At 45.9% G+C, this 20,346-nt stretch overlaps 1 pseudogene; it reads right to left on the reverse strand.

The window, feature by feature from the left end:
* Positions 1-13,252: 13,252 nt before the first annotated feature.
* LOC123090416 (uncharacterized) lies at positions 13,253-14,669 on the reverse strand (annotated as a pseudogene).
* Between the last annotated feature and the right edge of the window lie 5,677 nt (positions 14,670-20,346).

Here is a 20,346-nt window from a genome sequence, read left to right on the forward strand (position 1 = left end):
CCCCTTCCGCTAATCCTAACCCAATCTATTTGCTCCACATCATCCTGTACAACGAACCATGTAAAAAAAAGCCTGTAGCTCTAGCATTACTAGCATACAACTCAGAGAATGATATGATGGTGCATGTTTGTGCCACCCACGACGTGGCCGCGTAAGACGCAGAACATGCATGATCTCACCGGGATTAACGGACGTGCGTGCCACATTATCACACCGAATAGCACGCTAGAATGATGGTCAGCAGATTTGTTTTCTGATAAGCCTGTTCATAAGCGAGATATAAGTGCTGACCGCATCCATCATCAATAGTTCTGGTCTGTCACTGATACTAATCACGTCCGATTAGATGTTTTCTTAGTGAAGATCTGCATATATACATTGCCATGACAGAGGCCATAGGGTAGACACTACATGAAAACATGACAGAGGCCCAGAGTTTTACATCGGCCACTCGGCTTATATCCATCTAAGCCATGTGACGACGCAATGGCGCACATTTTAATAGTGGTGTCTCGGTGTACCACCATTTACGCCATGACATGACTCAAAAAGGACTCTTATTTTAAAACTCAGTGTATAGGGGTAAATGACGAGTGTTGTCGTGGCCCGCACGGTGAAAAGCCATGTCACACGGCCGTGTTTGCCCTAGCTTACAGAACCGCGATGGTGGTCCTTACAGGCAAGTGCTGCTTAATGGAACTCACGACGCATATTTTTTGACCCAAAAATGTTTTGTCGACTAAGTCGAGCCTCTGACAAAATGCACTCGGCTTACCGCCCAAGCAGCTGAACTATTATTTTGTTTCTGTGATTACTGCTAGCTAGCTATATGTATTGATGCAATGCTTCGTATGATGCAAGTAATGCTTTTCATATGTACTACATCTGTAGTAGCTAGCTTTCCTACAAAAAAAAAATTCAAACTTTTTATGCTTGGAGTTGAGTTGTTTGGTTTCGTATTTGCTAGATAGAACTGTTGAGAGCTATAAGTACCAAATGGTAGGACTTCTCCAAGTTTTGTTTAGTTGAATAATAACTTGTTAATATTGTTTGACTATTGTCTAGTCTTTGCGTAGCGCACCAGAAAAACAACCGCCGTCGATGATAAGAAATTTAGTTCAGAAGGATCCAATCTGAAGATACATGAAAACTGACGAACAAGATTGGATCCAAGCGGATCCAATGAAGACAAGCGCTGTTGATGAAGAGAAATGTTGAGCAGAAGAATCCAATCTGAAGACACATGAACACATACGAAAGAAAACTGAATTCAAGTGGATCCACTGAAGACACACGCCGACCAAATCCTGCGAGCAGAGTTAACACAGTACAATTAAAATCGCTCACATATGCAGGATTTGAATCAGATGGATGCTAGCGACGGGATGCAGGGGTGCACGAACATAGGCAGATTCATTGGATACGACGTCGGAAAGTTACGGCAAGGACAACGCTAATTAGTTAGTGTCGTTCGAGTCACGTGTTGTACGGTTGAGATAAGAGCATCTACAACTGGACATAGCAAATATGACCCTTTAAACACCCATGGACGTGCTTGATTAGTGATCGGGTGTGTCCATTTTGAGCCCATATTTATCCGTCCGCCCAGGCACACTCTGCATTTTCCTTCTCATATGTCCGGTCACTTGCACGTGATTGGTGGAGATGAGTGATAGAAATAAAAGAATGAATAAAGAAAAAGAAAAGGTGGTCCATAGTGGGGCCACGTCCTAAATGGCTGAATACCCGAGCGCGCCCGGACGCATCCGCAAGCCCTCATATCCTTCCCATATTTGAGATGGATATGAGGGTTTGCGGACAGCCCGAACGTATAGGGATGATATGAGGGGTCCGATTGGGTCATGTTTTTCTTTCTCTCTTCTGTCCTGTCCAGCTGTAGATGCTCTAAGGGACCGACTAACAGAGTATCACTAATCTATCAATCAGCTTGCTCCATCCAGCCAGATATGCAGGAAGGGTCACAATAAGTAAAAATTGGCACAAGGGAAACAAGGTATGTTTGCATGCATGGCATAAATTTTTCCTGGAAATTAAATTATAGTTTCAGTAACTAAAAATGGCATGTAATCAAGTAGACAGAGAAAAGAAGGCATAATATCAATAACGCCCTATGTAATAAGAGGCATGTGATTAAATCCTCCAGGCCGTGTAATCAATGAGAATAAATTGAGTACCCATTGAACAAGAACCCCAAAAAACACACACTAGATCTCACTATAAATAGTAGCAATGACACTATGGTACAACAACATCCATCCATTCTCATCTTCAGTTATCAGTCTGCTACAATGGCGAGCCGCTGGCTCTTGTCCCTCTTGCTCTGCCTCCTTTTCATAGTGGCTTCGGCCATCGATGTGGAGCCCCCTGTAGATTTCCCCTACCTCCCAAAGCCAACTGCTACAGGTCTGTGACATAGACGCTGAAAAAGTGCGCGGGGCAGGTCCTCGTGGCTCTCGTATTCAGCGATGTGCACATCACCAAGGACTGCTGCGAGGTGCCCACGCCTATGCCCAAAACAAAAGTTTCCCCTCTCGTTAGGGTTTCGTTCTCCTCTGGCGGCGCCGCCGTCGAGAGTCTATTCCTACCGTCCGCTGCCGCTAATCCCCATCCGATCTCCGCCACTTCCCGGTATTGATACTTGGGAAGTATACGTGGAGGTGCGCGGGTGGGTTTCAACCTTCTGATCCTGGCCCATTTCAAGGCTAGGGTTTAGCGCTCGTAGTCGCCATGGCGACGCAGGATGAACGAAGCAGGACACACGGTGTCAAGGAACCGGTGGAAGATCTCCTGAGCCGCTTGGAACTCCATGAGGATGAGAAGGAACAGTTTGTCTGGGAAGAAGAATTTAAGGATGAGAAGATCAAAGCCAAGTGGCTGGCGATAGCGAAGGTGCACACCAACAAGGGATTCAGGCATTCAGCCCCTCTGCTCTTTATGGTGATATGAGATCGGCGTGGAACCCAGCCAGGGAGGTCCGTTGGAGCAGAATAGATGAGAATCTCTTTACGGTACAGTTTCGTTGCTTGGGTGATTGGAACACTACGATTAACAAGGGGCCTTGGCTGTTTAGGAACCAAGGAGTCCTGATAGAGGAATACGACGGATTCTAGAAACCAGAATAGATGGTCTTGGACAAATTGGTGGTATGGGCTAGGATTTTGAAACTCCCGGATAATTACCTGTTTCCAGCAGCGATAAAGGGCATGTGCCGTAAGATGGGTAGGGTGTTGGAGGTCCAGACAACCCTACCAGCTGGCTTTGTTGGTGAATTTTTAAGGGTCAGAGTGGAGCTTACTGTCACGAAGAAACTTATCAGATTTGTTCCAATCACAAAGAATAATGAGATAGATTGGTACCAAGTCCAGTATGAAAAGCTACCAGACTTCTGTGGCAACTGTGGTCTTTTGGGGCACTGGTATGATGAGTGTGGCACTGGAGAGCATGATGTAACCAAGTTGGAGTGGGGTGATTTCCTACTGGTTGATGGAGGTAGAAGTAACGGTAGAGGCCGTGGAGCGAGGAGGAACCCTGGTCGAGGAAGAGGGGAGAATGTCAGGGAAGATCCATCTTTTGGACCAGGTCGTGGTCGAGGAAATCCTCATCATGATGCTGTTGGAAGGGGTATAATGCATAGTTGGCGCCACAATGCGCTGTATAAACCAGGAGGTATAGAGATGGAAACAGGACAAGGATCAGAATAGGAGAACTGCAACAGATACACAACAAGCTTTGCCAGGGGGATCTAACATGTTGGCGATCATTCCCAATATGTCCACAACTTCAAAGGTGGCAGCGATTGTGGATCAGCTTGAAGGAGATATTTTGCCGAGGATCACCCCGGAGGCGTCTAGCACGCCCCAGAAAAATGCTAACAGAAAGAAGTACAAATAAGGGTTGGATGGTGAGGCTGTGGACAACTCGGAAGGCCAGCAAACAAATGAGATATTGGCGTCCTCCCGCCTGGAGGATGGCCGGAAGCAATGAAAATACTAGCCTGGAACCGCCGGGGCCTTGGGAACGCACCGACAGTTCGTGCTTTGTTGGATGTCCAACGAAGCTGCAACCTCGAGCTGATGTTCTTGTCGGAGATGCACCTTGATAGTTACCCGGCAGAATGTCTGCGTAAGAGATTGAAGATGGATCAAAACTAGTTTGCCCGAGAAATGGTAGAAGTGGAGGCTTAGTTCTTTTCTGGAATAATAATGTCAATGTTCAGAGATTATCTCTAGATCCCATGTTCAATGATGTAAAGATAGTGGATAACAATAATAATAATTCTGGGTGGCGTTTGACTGGTATCTAGAGAGAGTTCAGGTGGGAAAACAAACACTTAACTTGGTCGCGTATGAGGCGACTGCATCAAGCGCGTACTTTACCCTGGCTCCTGGTGGGTGATCTCAATGAGATCATGTACTTGCATGAGAAGGAGGGTGGCAATCCACGATCACCCCAATATATGCAAGCGTTCCAGGATATTGTAGAAGAATGTGCCTTGCACGACCTTGGCTACATTGGTGACCAATACACTTGGCGTCGAGGAAGAATACGGGAAAGACTAGATAGAGGGCTTGTAAATGATTTGTGGACATCCCAATTCCCTCATGCGGCATTGCGGAATTTAGAGTTCAATCATTCGGATCATAGACCTCTTCTGGTGGACACTGACTTCTATGTTCAGCCATCAAGCTGTTCGAATACACATGTCAAAAGATTTGAAGCTAGATGGCTGAGAGAGAAGTTATTCAATGAGAAAGTAATGGAAGCATGGACGGAGGCTGCAACAGACCCAAACGCAACAAGCATACATGAAAAACTCAATAAAATGCATGCTAGCTTCCATGATTGGGATCAGAGGGTTCTCAAAAAACCAAAAAAACGATTACGTAAAGCTCAAAGGGAGCTGGAGAGAATCATGAATGGCCCTATGTCAGATGAGAATGATGAAAAGAGGAAAGAACTGACAGAATTGATTGAATATCTGTTATAGCTGGAGGAGATCCAAGTCATGTAGCGATCTCGAGCGACTTGGCTGACAAGCGGAGACCGTAATACGGGGTTCTTCCAAGCTTATGCATCAGCAAGGAGAAAGAGAAATTTTGTGAAAAGATTAAAGGATGATGGATGCAATTGGCTTGAAAGTATGCCAGAGCTGAATTCACATGTTTTGAACTACTTTATGCATCTTTTCTCGTCTGAGGTGCAACACACAAATCCAGAGATCTTACAGAAGGTGCAGCATAAGCTAACTGACGAAATGAATAGTTTTTGATGGCACCTTATACAGCTGAAGATGTCAGGAAGGCAGTGTTCAGTATTGGAGACATAAAGGCCACGGGACCTGATGGACTTCATGCAATATTCTTTAAAAAATACTGGCATATCCTGGGAGACGAGATCACTAAGGAGGTTCTTCATGCAATTAATTCTAGGGTGATCCCAGATGATTGGAATGAAACTACGATTGTCATGATACCAAAAACTGACGGCCCTGAACTGGTAACGCAATTTCTCCCTATCAGTCTTTGCAATGTTTTATATAAGATCATTTCTAAATTGTTAGCCTTCCGGCTAAAAAGTATTTTGCCGGAGATCATTTCCCCTATGCAAAGTGCCTTTGTCCCAGGAAGAATGATCACTAACAATATCTTGATAGCATATGAGTGTGTGCCTAAAATCAAGAACAAAAGGGCTGGTCAGACAGGTTTATGTGCGGTAAAACTGGACATGCATAAAGCATATGATAGGGTGGAATGGTCCTTCCTCCGTGATATGATGCGGGCACTGGGTTTTAATGAGCAGTGGATTGAACTTATGATGGCATGTGTAAGCACTGTTTCTCATAAAGTCAGATTCAATTTCCAGGAGACGGACAACTTTAGTCCAACAAGGGGTATAAGGCAAGGGGATCCCCTCTCCCCATATCTTTTGCTTCTCTGTGCAGAAGGCCTTTCCAGTCTATTGCAGTATGAAGAAGAAGCTGGTGGCATAGAAGGAGTTAGAGTGTGCAGAAATGCACCATCAGTATCACACCTACTTTTTGCTGACGATTCTCTAATTCTAATGACCGCAGATATTTTAAATGCAGCTTCCTTACAGCATGTTCTGGAAACCTACTGCCAAAGTTCGGGACAGTTGGTGAGTTTATCAAAATCTAGTGTGTTTCTTAGCCCTAATACTCCTGCAGCCTCAAGAGCTGAAATTTGCCAAGAACTGAATATAGATACGGAAGCACTCTCTAATAAATATCTTGGGTTGCCTGCTATGGTGGGAGCAGACAGGAGTGACTGTTTTAAACACTTATTGAAAGAATCAGAGAGAGGCTCAAAGGGTGTATGGAAAAGATCCTCTCAATTGGTGGCAAGGAAATCCTTATAAAGGCGGTGGCACAAGCCATCCCAATATTTGCCATGTTTGTGTTCAGTATACGTAAGGGAATTTGCAAAGAAATCATAGATTTAATATCCCAATACTGGTGGGGAGATGATGAGGAACACAAAAAAATGCATTGGTTTTCTTGGTGGAAACTATGCTGCCCTAAAAGTGATGAAGGGATGGGCTTTAGAGATCTATACTCCTTCAACTTGGCAATGTTATCAAAACAATGTTGGAGACTGATCACTCAACCGGATTCATTGTGTGCTAGAATTTGGAAAGCAAAATACTATCCAAATTGTACCCTTCTTCAAGCCACTTTAAAAAATGGTTCTTCTTTTACTTGGCATAGCATCATGAAGGGCCTAGAGACTTTCAAATTGGGATATATTTGGAGAATTGGCACGGGTGAAAATGTGAACATTTGGTCTGACCCATGCATGGATCCCTGCTAGTCCGGATAGAAAGGTGATCTCTATACGAGGTCAATCCATCCTTACTCCAGTTGCGGAACTCATCGATCCAATTTATGGCACCTGGGATGAAGATATCCTACGTTCAAATCTTAGTCTGGTTGATGTTAACAGGAATCTGCAAATACCGGTGAACACCAACTCCTTTGAGGATTTTATTGCATGGCAACCAGATCGACGAGGGAGTTTTTCTGTCCGTATAGCATACAAAGTTCAACGGATTCGATCTTTTGGGCCCCATGCAACTGCCCTGGCACAGCCGGGCAGATCGTGCTCCCCGGCAGTATGGAGTATCTTATGGAAGCTACCGATCCCACGAAATATTCAGATCTTTTGTTGGAGAACTCTTCATGGAATCTGCCGCTAAAGTCTATACTCACTAATAGACATACCGGGTCAGTGGGAGCATGCCCTATCTGCAATAGAGAAGCTGAGGATATTAAGCATCTAATCTTCGGTTGCTTTCATGCAAGAGAACTCTGGAATCGATTGGGCATCATGGATATTGTTGAGGAGGCAATGGTGCTAGACCGATCTGGTTCGGTCGTCCTTGAAAATCTTTTCTTAGCTGGTCCGAGACCACTGCCATTGAAACCAAATCTGGACATCAAGCAAGTTTTGGCGGTGGGGAGTTGGTATCTATGGTGGATCCGTCATCAATATACCCATAATGGTACACCTCCACCGGTTTTTAAATGGCCTCTGTCGGTTCTTGCTATTACTAATAATTGTCACCAGGCTAATGAGAAGAGAAGGAGTACTCCTGAGGAGAGATGGGCCAGACCAGATATCAAATTCATTAAGTTGAATGTGGATGCTGCTTACTATATATATGAAGGTGTGGGCGCGACGGCTGCAGTGATTAGGGATGAGAAGGGCATTTTCTTGGCGGCACAATGCACCTTCATTCCCCATGCAGCTAGTGCAGTTTCCACCGAGGCAAGGGCAATGAGAGATGGTCTAGCGTTTGCAAATTCCTTGGGCTTTCCTCGGGTTCAAGCAGAATCATGTGCGGTTCAAACGACATGGTGGGATGAAGCAGCAGCAACTTCGCCGAATGTGTGGATCTATCGTCGTTGATCGGGAAGGTCAATTTTAAACATTGTTCACGCTCTTGTAACCAAGCAGCGATGTGCTAGCTAAGTTTAGTTACTGTAATAAGTTTTCTTCTAGTTGGACGGACGAGCCTCCGGGCTGTCTCGTTTCCGTACTTGTGGATGATGTTATTCCCTCTTTTAATCAATAATGCTAGCCATGATGGCCTTCCCTCAACAAAAAAAAAAGACTGCTGCGAGGTGCTCCACAGGGTTGGCGATGAAACCTGCATCATCGACTTCATGCGTGTCTCCATCGGCTAGCTAGTTCTCATGATTCGATCCATCTTCATCGGAAGATATTATATGATGTATGTACAACCCGGTTTCTTAACAAATATTATAATGTTGTGTGTTGTTTTTGGACTATATCTTTACCTCTTTATCTTTATCTTTACCTAATTTACCTAATAATAAAGAAAATTGGGTTTCTGTCGTCCGTCGTCATGCATGTTTTGCGAAAAGCCCCCTATGATTTCAAGTAATTAACCCGCACTCCAATATATATGTTAAAAAACGTTTCGTATTTCAGATCGACAGGAGGAGCAGACGAGGCCAGGGACAGTCGAGGGCAGCCGGGTCCGAATGGACTCCGGTCCGATGGAGGCAGATCCGGCAGCGGCGCGTCAAATCCGGCGATGGGGAGGAGTAGACGAGGCCGGGGATGGTCCAAAGAAGCCGGATCTAGACAGTTCCGGTCAAATGGAGATGGATCCGGTGGCGGCGCGTGAAATCCGGTGATGAGAGGAGTAGACGAGGTCGGGGACGATCGAGGTCGTGAAGGGGTAGAGCTCGCCGGTCGCGTACAGACACAGAGGCGGCCATGGGCCGCAGCGACCGGGCGCACGAGGTGAAGGCTTCATAGCAGCGGCTGTTGGAGGAGGCAGCAAGGGGCCCGGCGGCGGACGCAGGAAGGGAGGCCGAAGTAGGCAGCAACCTTGGCGCTATGGCCATCCGGCAAGCAGAGAACGGGCGCAGCAAAGGGACGGAACTACTCGTGGCCAGGGTGGTCGGTGGTGGTGTACCAAAGAACGAGCGCAGCAATGCGTGACCGTGCAAGAGGAGGGCGACAGAGCAAGCTCGAGGCCACGGCGGGATCGGAAAGGGGCGGAGCTCGGGCATAGCAGGACTGCAGGAGGTCGGAGGAGAAGGTCGGCGGCACAAAGGCGAGCAGGCGGCGCCAGTAGAGGAGGAAGGAGGCCGGGGGCAGCGCCGCTTAGGCCAGGGGTACCGCCGGAGGCGGCGATGTGGCTCAACAGGGGGAGCATGTGGCGACTTGAGGAAGTTGACGCGGCGGACGTGGAAGACCGGCGGGGATTGGGGATCGAAAATACCATCTCTTGAGGAAGAGAGTAAGCGAGAAAGAGGAAGATGGACGGAACAGGGCGGCGCGGGGTCAGAGCTGCTGGTCTCGGGCGCGCTCGGGCTCTCGGCGCTGCAGCTTATGTGGAGGAGCTCTGGAGCTGCTTCGATTGGGTGATCCTGAAGAATAGAGGTTTGCAGAGGTGGAAGGAGGAGGAGCTCGGGAGGCTCGGAAGATTTGGGTTGCGGGGGGAGGCGTTGATGCGGCCTCGACCATTGAGGAGTGGGAGTGTTGCGCATGGTCCCTCGCTGGACAGAGAGGGAGTGAGAAGAAGGCATTGGGGAGAGAGAGGGGATGATTAAGGAGGGGGGTGAGAAGATAAGGTTGGAAGAATAGCCAGCGGTGGGTGCGGCCAAACGATACGCGTCACGGGCATGATACAGTTGATGGAATCGTTGTCGTCTACAGCTGATATGCATGCACGCGTCCCTCCTGAGCTTTTCTCGCCGTGCATGCATTTGTTTGCTTATGCGAATTTACATGCACACAGTTGCTGGGTTTGGTTCAACTTTTTTTCTTTTATAAGTTCGGTTTGCATCTGTATGTGTTATCATTTTTCTGCTTTCTAAATTGCTTGAAGGAAAAACATGATACTCAACAGGAAAACAACGCATATATTCTGATGCTTATCTCTAGTGTAATTAAATTTATTTATAAGTAGCTACATATGATCTATTTATGATGCAAATTTATATCAGCTTTTTAATCAACAACATATTCATATAATATACAAAACTCTCATGCATGCAAGCAATTTGGATGGCGATCTCATGGATGCCAAGGAACAAAGAGGGGTATGTACCGATGACCAATAAAGAAAAGCTGAAAAAACTGAAAAAACGTCTGAAGACTATCAACTTAGCAAAAGAATAAAAGATTCGATCCAGTTGCAAAAAATGTTAGAAGAAATATGCAAACATGGAGCCAACACAAAAGATAAAAAAGTGTGCATGAAAAAGGGAGAAATATGCAAATATGCAAGCAGGAAAAAAAAGTTAGAATAGAGTAAATACAACTAGCTGTGAATTGAGGCGCAACCCACTAACAAAGATTTAATTGCGATGAAGAATCCTGCTTATATTGCGACAGAACACGAAGTTAGTACATCTATACGAGAAGGACTTCGCGGTTAGCGCAGACACACCATGGTTGGGCGCCATGCGAAGTGTGCAACATTTTTATTGTGTGATATCAGTAACTCAACATAAGTGTTGCGTGTATGGATTTTTTAGATATGCGGTGTCACTATATATTGATAGTCTAATCTATAATGTCATCTTGAAGTTGGGCGAAGAACATCATATGTGCTCTTACTTAAAAAATATTTGAATTAGTAATTGAACTCTTGAAAAGTGTGCTTCAAAGTCGAGAAAAATGCACTCCGTGGAAGTTGTCGGGACACCCCTCTCTATCTCCAACCACTGCCCCTCCATCCCGTAGCAACGCACGGGCATGTTTCCTAGTACTAATAAAGAAATTGGGTTTCTAGTCGTCCGTCATTAAAATTACCCTATAAGTTGATAAAAATTACCAACCAATGCCATCCCTAAGTGGGAAAACAATTCAATTTTTAGGACCAAAAATCGCCGCCGGCTTCGTTGTTTTATAGGGGCGCGACGAGTAGAAGTCACAGAAATACGAGTAGCAAAGTGGATCAAGATCGGGGGTTCGACCCCTAGCTTTTGCAATTTCAATTTTTACCTTTCTTTTCTCACGCATGTCCTACCCATGTAGTCGTTCATGGGCCGGCCCATGTGCGGGTCTTCACTCCCCTGTTTTTTTTCATTTTTTTTTCTTTTCTGTTCTCATTATGTTTTCTTCCTTCTTTAAATTAATTCTGGATTTAATATTCTAAAAGTTGTGAGTTTTCAAAAATCAATGTTTGAAAATCATTAATATATGTGAATTAAAAAATGTTTAGAAAATCATAAAAAAATTGCAGATTCAAAAAATGTTGGTGCTTTTGCAAAACTGTTCGCAAAATTATAAATAAACCACAATTTGGAAAAAATGATTGGGAAATAAAATAATGTTCATGATTTTGAAAAAATGATCGTGTATTCAAAACAAATTCGGGAATCTGGAAAAAATGTCCATGACATTGTATAAAATGTTCACAAAAATAAAAATAAAAATTTCTTTTTTAAATTTTGTTCCCCACTTTCAAAAAAAGTTCATCGATTCAAAAACAAATTGTTGATTCAAAAATGTTAATTAATTCGAAACCAGTTCATACAATTAATTTTTTTTGCAAACAAAACTAATGTTCATGATCTTTTTCAGAAAATAAAAAAATTCAAAAAAAATGTATGTCGATTAAAAAAACTGTTTAGTGATTCAAAAGTATTTTATGTCTAGGATTTGATTAGTTTTTCAAAAGTCTTTATATGTCTTGGTGTTGGGAGTAGTTCGTGGTCAGTGTAATTTGTTTTAAAAGTTTTAAACGTTCCCTTGCGCAACATAATGACAAGTGTGACATGCACTGGCAAACTCATAGCCTTGAGATTTACCACGTCGAATGCATTGTGATCACGTGGACATCGCGACCATCATCAGCTAGGGTGAGAAAAAAATGGCAACATGGTGAGCTAATGTGTTAAAATAGAGTATGCTCATATATCAGGATATTGAGTCATACTTATTTGGTTAGCCATAATTTTTTGTCACCCGTTGCAACGCACGGGCATATTTGCTAGTGGAGAGTAACTCATCATTGTGGCCTTAGCATATGGTCCTTGAATTTAACCCCTTAATATCCTGCAAAAAAAAGAATTTAACTTCTTAATCGTTGTGCCAAAGAATTCAGAAAAGAGTTGAAGTTGGGCCTGGTTTTTTTGACTTAACACCAACGTAGTTTTGATGTTGGGCCTCGCAATTATAATGACTCTGGTTCGACAAAGTTTGCAATTGCATGCAGGTTTCCTGCAAGTATAGTATGAAAACAGTTTTGGACCAAATTCTGCGGCACCGGCACCGCCTTTATATATAGGGTGGGATATTGTACGGCCAAGGGCGTCTCTCCTAACCATGTATCCTCCCAAAACTTTGTTGACATCCCATTGCTAACCAGGAATTTGACCATCCGAAAGAACATGTCCTTCAACCGTTCAAGTGAATTTGATTCCCATCTGTGAGCAGAAATGCAGTCCATGCCAATTACGATGACGGCTTTGCAGGTACACGTCACCCGCCCGCACATTCCCCTTCCCCTTTGCCAAAGAAACGCAAATCAACCCTACTGCTGTTGAGTCACAGAGCAGCGTGTTAATCTTGTGTAAATTCTACCCTTTGGTGCAATGCTTCAGGATGTAATTTGTGCAATTCTACTCTCCTAAAAAATAACTAAAACATGCAACAACTTTCTTGCAGTAAGGTGATCTTATACTCCAAAGAAAACGAACATAGTCGACACGTGACATTTTGAAAAAGTGAACACAAATTGCTAGTATAGGGAAAATAGTTGTGCCGAAAAATAGTAGAGGCAGAAATAATGCAACAAACAATAACCACTTTCAAAACTCTCCAATAACCATGTCAAGCAAGGGACCAGCTGCCGGACATGGATTTTCCGCTCCCACGGGCAGATGCACTGGGGTGAACAGTAAATTCCAAATAAATAAAAAACTTCTGATTATTTTTAACAACAAACATTTTCTATAAATAATTGACGAACACGAACACACAATTGTAGAAATAAATTACTCAATGAGGCTTAGCAGCAAATGCAGCATATCAGTGATTCATAGAAAGTTTGTAGCAGATGAAAATCCAATCTTCCGTTGAACTTCATTGGCCCAGAATTGTACTAATAGTTTAGGGCAACTAAAGGTAACATTCAAAAAAACATCTAAAGGTTTATGTGGGAATAATCATTACTTAAGATACCAGGGAATGATTTTCCAGTTTTCAATGGCAAACAACCACCTACTTCAATGAGAACCTTCAACTCTATGTCCAATGCTCCCATCATCACCAACCAAACAAGAAGGCCAGACCATAATATACGGACAGGGACGATCATCAAAGCATCCCTCGACTAGTAACTCAAGGTTCGTCGTCTCCAGTGAAAGGGAGAAGAACCAACAGTGCAGTGTGCCGACGGGTGTCATGCATGTCATGGACAAGTACACATATCCAGACCTAACTTGCACAACCGTGAAGCGAGCCTGCAGGCCCAGAGCACGCCCCCCCAATGATCCTGTGAATTTTTACACTCAAAGAGATTATGTTCTGCAGCACCCAAATCTCAATTCCATCAGCGTTCACACTACGGATCCAAACATGAAGGAGTAAATCGTCAGATGCATAGACAATGCATAGTCGGCCGTCCTTGGTCTCCCTAGCCCTGAAATTGGATCCGCCCACCTTTATTTGCAAGGGTAGATCCACAATGGAGAAGTCCATGGTGGTTTCGTTGATCCTAATCATGCACCCTTCGCCATGAAAAGGCCGGTAAACGGAACCACCCACCAGCGTGCCAGTGCTGGACTTTAGGTTGTTGTCACCGCCGATGTACACCCACGGGCGGATGACCCAATCCCTCGTCTCCGGCGAGAAGACGGCGACACGAACCCTTTGCTTGTCAGCGCAGACGCAGACCACGCGGAAGGAGGAGGGCTTCTTAGCGGTAGACAGCAGGTGGAAACCAAGGAAGGCGAAGTTGCGGCGTCTCCCGCTCCTCCCAGCCCAGACATCGCGGGGCACCGGGATGATGTCCACGGCCCAGGTCATGGGGTTAACGGCAGCGACGACGGGCGGCTTAAGCAGCTTGTTCCATAGGAGGACATAACCATCGCGACAGTCCATGATACCCCAGCTTGTATACGCGTCGTCATTCACTGGGAGGAAGGTGAGGAAGAAGTCGCCGCCACGGAGGGCGGCGGCAACATCGGGATCTGAACGGCGAAGGGGTGCGAAGGAGGGGGTGGCGGCGCCATGGATGTCGAGGAAGAGCCTGATGTGCGGCACTGGGTGAAGGGCGCGGAAGAGGCGGCGGAAGGACGGGGAGGAGCGGACGGCGCCGAGCCAGGAGCGGTAGGTGAGCGCGGCACGAACGACGTCCGACAGGTTCGGCAGGCGGAGGAAGATCTCGAGGAATAGGTCTTGGCTGAGGGAGGATATGGTGGTGGTGGCGGCGGTTGTTGTTGCTGTTGTGGGGGTGGTGGTGGTGCCATCGGCGGCGACAGAGATGGTGTTGGACCTTTTCGCTCTGGTGGTGGCGGCGGTAGCGGGGTGTAAGCAGCTATGCACGGGCGACCGGGGATGGAACCGTGCAGGCGACAAGCAACGCGCGTTAGATAAGCAAAGAGGTTTAAATCCAGCATTCGAGTTGGGCCTAGGAGCCATGAGATCGAGTAGTGGGCCTGTGGGCCGTGCAATGGACTTGCGGTATATAAGCAAGCGTGTAAGCTGTGTTGAGCGTCAAGTTTGAAAATGAAAATATTCTAGCCTCCCGTTCTGTTCTTATCCTCTCCTGCTATGTAACTCTCTCTTCCTCGTCTCCGATCCCCCTTGCTCCAGCACCTGCTGATCCGGCTCGCCGCCGTCGAATACTGGCCGACCCTAGGTCGTGAAAGTCTGGTATCAGAGTCGTCGCTCCTCTCCGCTGCGAATCGCCCAAAAAAAATTTCCCCGACGCGTGCCCGGCAAATCCGAGGCGAAGGTAGCGGATCACCCTAGGGTTCGATCTGCGTAATCCCCGACCTAAGGTGGGCTGTTTCGGGGGAAATTGGCGACCACATCGACATTCAAGCTGAATCCGCAGTCGTGCTTCATCGCGGATGAGATGGAAGCATTTCAGGAAAGGATGCTGAAGGAGTTTGCGGAGACCTGCGCTGCACAGGGCAAATTGTCCGCCGTCGACGGACTCAGCGTGCAGCTAGCGGCTCTCTACGCCAAGCTGACCGAGCAGGCCGCGCGTCTCAATCAGGTACAAGTCAAGGTCGATCTCTCCTGTAACACACTCGGTCAAGTGCAACAGACTCAGGCCCATGCGGCGCAGATGTGCAAGCAGCAGGGAGTACCGGAGGCATCATCTCCGACGGCTTCTGAGGTTTCCGATGGCATACTGGGAGCGAGACCACCACCGGTGGGGCGCCCTCCATCGTGCCCTATCCAAATTCCTGAGGTAGCGTTTGTTCATCACCAACAGGGACTTACAGTGGTGGATGAGAACATGGGCAAGCGGCAATGGATGCCAAAAATGGATTTCCCCAAGTTTGATGGCACAGATGCACGCATTTGGCTAGACAAGTGCGAGGCATTTTCTAGGATATACCACATCCCAGACAGCTTTAAGGTCACGTCCGCATCTCTGTACTTGTCAGATAATGTAGCTCGTTCGTATCAGGCTTTCAAGCAGTCGGGTGAATTTCACACTTGGGGGCAGTTCTGCTAGGCAATACTGCTGGAATTCAATGTGGATGTTTACAGACAAAAGATGAAGGAGCTAATGCTGTTGAAGCAAGTGGACACTGTCGAAAAGTATAAGCAGCAGTTTCTGCAGCTAATGTACACAGTCAGGCTGTATGAGTCTACAATCAGCGACACTTTCTGGTTACTTGCTTTGTGATGGGTCTCAAGGAGGAGCTCAGGGCAGCTGTGGAGTTTCAGATACCGGCTACGATTCAAGTGGCAGCACTATATGCTTCAGTGCAGGAGGGATTGCTACTTCAGTCGAAAAGTAACAAGCCCAACTATACCAGACCATCGTACAACATGCCTAACACACGCTCTGGACTGGCAACTGGGGAATTGTGGAAAGCAAAACAGTTAAAAGAGTATCGTCGTGCAAATGGCCTGTGCTACAAATGTGGGGATAAATTTGTGCCAGGACACACTTGCAATCAGACAGAGACAAGGGGAGCACAGTTGAAAGCAGCAGAGCTAATTGACCCACATGAGATTATTTCTGAAGCAGTGCTAGATGCTCGGGCTACAGCAGATACAGAGGAATGTGCAACGATTTCAGCTACAACACTGTCTGGTGCTGCCCACCCCAAAACTATTCAGCTTAATTAGGGCACTTGTGGGCAACAAAGTGGTGTTGGTTCTAGTGGACTCTGGCAGCACCCATACATTTGTAGACCAGTCTCTATTGGACAAGATTACTATTACAGCAAAGAAGCTGGAACGCCCACGACCAGTAAAAGTGGCTAATGGAGAGATCATCACATGCACTGAAGTTGTGCCCCAGTTAACTTGGTGGATTCAAGGCCACAATTTCTGTAATTCCATGCAGGTGTTAACATTAGGAGGCCATGACATTATATTAGGGATGGACTGGTTAGAACAGTGGGGGTCATGAAATGCCACTGGGCTGACAAGTGGATTCAGTTCATGTATGACAGATAAGAGGTCAAATTACAAGGGGTATTGCCCAAGAAATAGGACCAGATAGAAGAGGTTTCTGCAGAACAACTTATTAAGTGGGAAAAAGGAAATGAAATGTGGGCTACAACACTGTTAAATCGCATAGTTATGGCACCTGTCACTGAAATGCCTTCTGTGGTACAACAAGTAATAGACAGAAACAAAGAGGTATTCCAGGAACCAAAGTCTCTCCCTCCTCGCAGAGCCTTTGATCATACAATCAATCTACTGCCAGATACAGTACCTGTCAATTGCAGACCATACAGATATTCCCCACAATAGAAGGATGAAATAGAAAAGCAAGTCAAAGAGATGTTGGCTGCTGGACTGATAACACCAAGTATGAGTCCTTTTGCTGCTTCTGTGTTACTAGTTAAGAAGAAAGATGGCACATGGAGGTTCTGTGTAGATTACAGGAAGTTGAATGAGGTGACTATCAAAAACAAGTTTCTTATGCCTGTCATTGATGAGATTTTGGATGAATTAGGGGTAAGTAAATGGTTTTCTAAATTGGACCTCAAAGCTGGTTATCATCAAATAGGAATGAAGGAAGAGGATGAGTACAAAACAGCTTTCAAGACACACCATGGACAATTTCAGTTCAGGGTGGTCCCCTTTGGGTTAGCAACTGCCCCAGGAACATTTCAGTATGTAATGAACTTCATGTTTGCAGGTCCAAACAGGAAGTATGTGCTGGTGTTTATGGATGATATCCTGATATTCAGTCTCACACTGGAAGATCATTTGGAACATCTACAGTCAGTATTTGACATTCTCAAGAAAAACCAGCTATTTGTCAAAGAATCGAAGTGTGTGTTTGCTCAACAATCCTTGGAATATTTAGGTCACATCATATCTGACAAAGGAGTTGCCACTGATCCCTCCAAGACTGAAGCAATGGTGCAGTGGCCTACACCCACCAATATAACTGAATTAAGGGGTTTCCTAGGGCTGACTGGATATTACAGGAAGTTTGTGAGAAACTATGGCTTGCTAGCTAAACTCTCACTGCCCTTCTCAAAAAACTAGCATTTGTTTGGTCCACAGCAGCCCAACAGGTTTTCCAACAGCTCAAAGAGGCAATGGTCAACACCCCAGTTTTGGCATTGCCAAACTTTGACAATACTTTTACTGTGGAAATAGATGCATGCAACACTGGAGTGGGTGTTGTTTTATCTCAGGAAGGACACCCTGTTGCTTTCTACAGTAAGGCATTGGGAATAGCAAACCAGAAGAAATCCATATATGAAAAGGAGTTTATGGCCATTATGATGGCAGTGGACAGATGGAGATCTTATCCCTCTAGAGCACCATTTGTGATTAAAACTGATCACCAGAGTCTGTGTCATTTGGGAGACCAGAACTTGACCTCAGATTTACAGAGAAAGGCCATGGCTAAGCTTGTGGGACTGCAGCTTTCTATTCAGTACATGAAAGGAGTGGAAAACACGGTAGCTGATGCTCTGCCAAGAGTGGTACACCTATTCTCTGTGCAAAGTATATCCACCAGTAAGCCAGTATGGGTGCAAGAGATCCTCAATTCCTATTCTGTGGATCCTGTTGCTTGTTCTATATTACAAAAACTGGTAGTGGATCCAGATTCTTGCCCTGGTTTTTAGTTGGAAGAGGGGCTCATAAAGAAGGACCAGAAAATCTGGGTGGGAGCAAATTCTGGTCTCCAAACAAAGTTAATTCAGGCTTTTCATGCAAGTCCTGTGGGAGGACACTCTGGTATTCTTCCAACATATCATAGAGTGAAGCAATTGTTCAGCTGGGATGGTATGAAAGTGGCTGTGGAAAATTTTGTCAAACAGTGTGCAATATGTCAACAGGCCAAACATGAACTGTGCAAAAAACCAGGTCTACTGCAGCCTATGCCTGTAGCTGACAGTCCATGGCAGGAAATCAGTATGGATTTCATTGAGGGGTTACCTAAATCAGAAGGATACAGTGCCATTTTAGTGGTGGTTGATAGACTGACTAAAGTGAGCCATTTTCTACCTCTCAAGCACCCTTTCATGGCTGCTTCAGTAGCAGAAGTGTTTATGAACAACATTGTCAGATTGCATGGGCTGCCTCTGTCCATTGTATCTGACGGGGACAAGATATTCACTAGTTCATTTTGGAAGGAGCTCTTTAGAGTGTGGGGGACAGAACTGCAGATGAGCACGACATATCATCCACAATCTGATGGTCAAACCGAACGAGTTAATCAGTGTCTGGAAATGTACTTGAGATGTGTAGTTCATGACTGTCCTGCCAAGTGGGCAACCTAGCTGCCACAAGCTGAGTTCTGGTACAATGCTACATGCCATTCTTCTCTAGGGTATACTCCATACCAAGCTTTATATGGCCACCCTCCTAACATAGGTCAGATGGCAGGACATCCTGTGTCTCCACATCCAGATGTCAAAACCTGGATGGCTACTCACACTGGACACACAACTGCTTTCAAAGATCACCTCGCAAGGGCTCAAAGCAAGTACAAGCACTTTGCTGACCAGAAACGCTCCGACAGGGTGTTCATGCAGGGAGAGATGGTGTACCTGAGACTACAACCATATTCTCAATCAACTGTGGTTAATCGACCATGTCACAAGCTGGCACTTAAATATTTTGGGCCTTACAAAATCCTGGAAAAGTTTGGGACCGCAGCATATAGACTAGAGCTGCCGCAGGGAAGTCAAATCCACCCGGTTTTTCATGTGTCCCAATTGAAAGGGCATGTACCTGATCACACTCATGTGTTCACCACATTGCCAGTGCCAGTGGACCTGTCCGCTCCAGGCGTAATCCCTGAAGAAATCATCGATCGTTGCTTGGTCAAGAAGGGGAATGTAGCACATTTGCAAATCCTTGTTAAATGGGCAACACTTCCCGCTTCATCTGCAACCTGGGAGGACTACGAGGTGCTAAAAGCTCGATTTCCGAGCGCACCAGCTTGGGGACAAGCTGGTTCTTCAGGGGCGGGTACTGTAAGCAGCGGTGCACGGGCGATCCGGGATGGAACCGTGCAGGCGACAAGCAGCGCACGTCAGATAAGCAAAGAGGTTTAAATCCAGCATTTGAGTTGGGCCTAGGAGCCATGAGATCGAGTAGTGGGCCTGTGGGCCGTGTAATGGACTTGCGGTATATAAGCAAGCGTGTAAGCTGTGTTGAGCGTCAAGTTTGAAAATGAAAATATTCTAGCCTCCCGTACTGTTCTTATCCTCTCCTGCTCTATAACTCTCTCTTCCTCGTCTCCGATCCCCCTTGCACCTCCACCTGCTGATCCGGCTCACCGCCGTCGAATACTGGCCGACCCTAGGTCGTGACACGGTGGTGGACGGAGGTCTCGCTGCTAGCGCAGCCGGCGGCGGCGGTTCGCTGCCCATTGCTCTCGATGGAGATATTCTGTGGATTCCAGGTCAGGCTCGTTGTTACCACCCCCGTTGGGTTGACGCACGGCATGGCCCAAATCCAGCACACCCTTCAGCTTTTAGCCCATGTGTATATGCGCGTAGAAAGGAGTATAGTTTTCACCCTCAAATCCATTGCAATGTCTTCATAACCTCTCAAAGTCAATTTTGGTCTGATTTAGACACCCAAAATGTCAATACCGGTTTAATTTAGCCCTGAGCGGTTTAGTGTTACATCAAGAGTGGTTTTGCAT

The sequence above is a fragment of the Triticum aestivum genome, chromosome 4B (assembly GCF_018294505.1).
Source record: "Triticum aestivum cultivar Chinese Spring chromosome 4B, IWGSC CS RefSeq v2.1, whole genome shotgun sequence".
NCBI lineage: Eukaryota > Viridiplantae > Streptophyta > Magnoliopsida > Poales > Poaceae > Triticum > Triticum aestivum.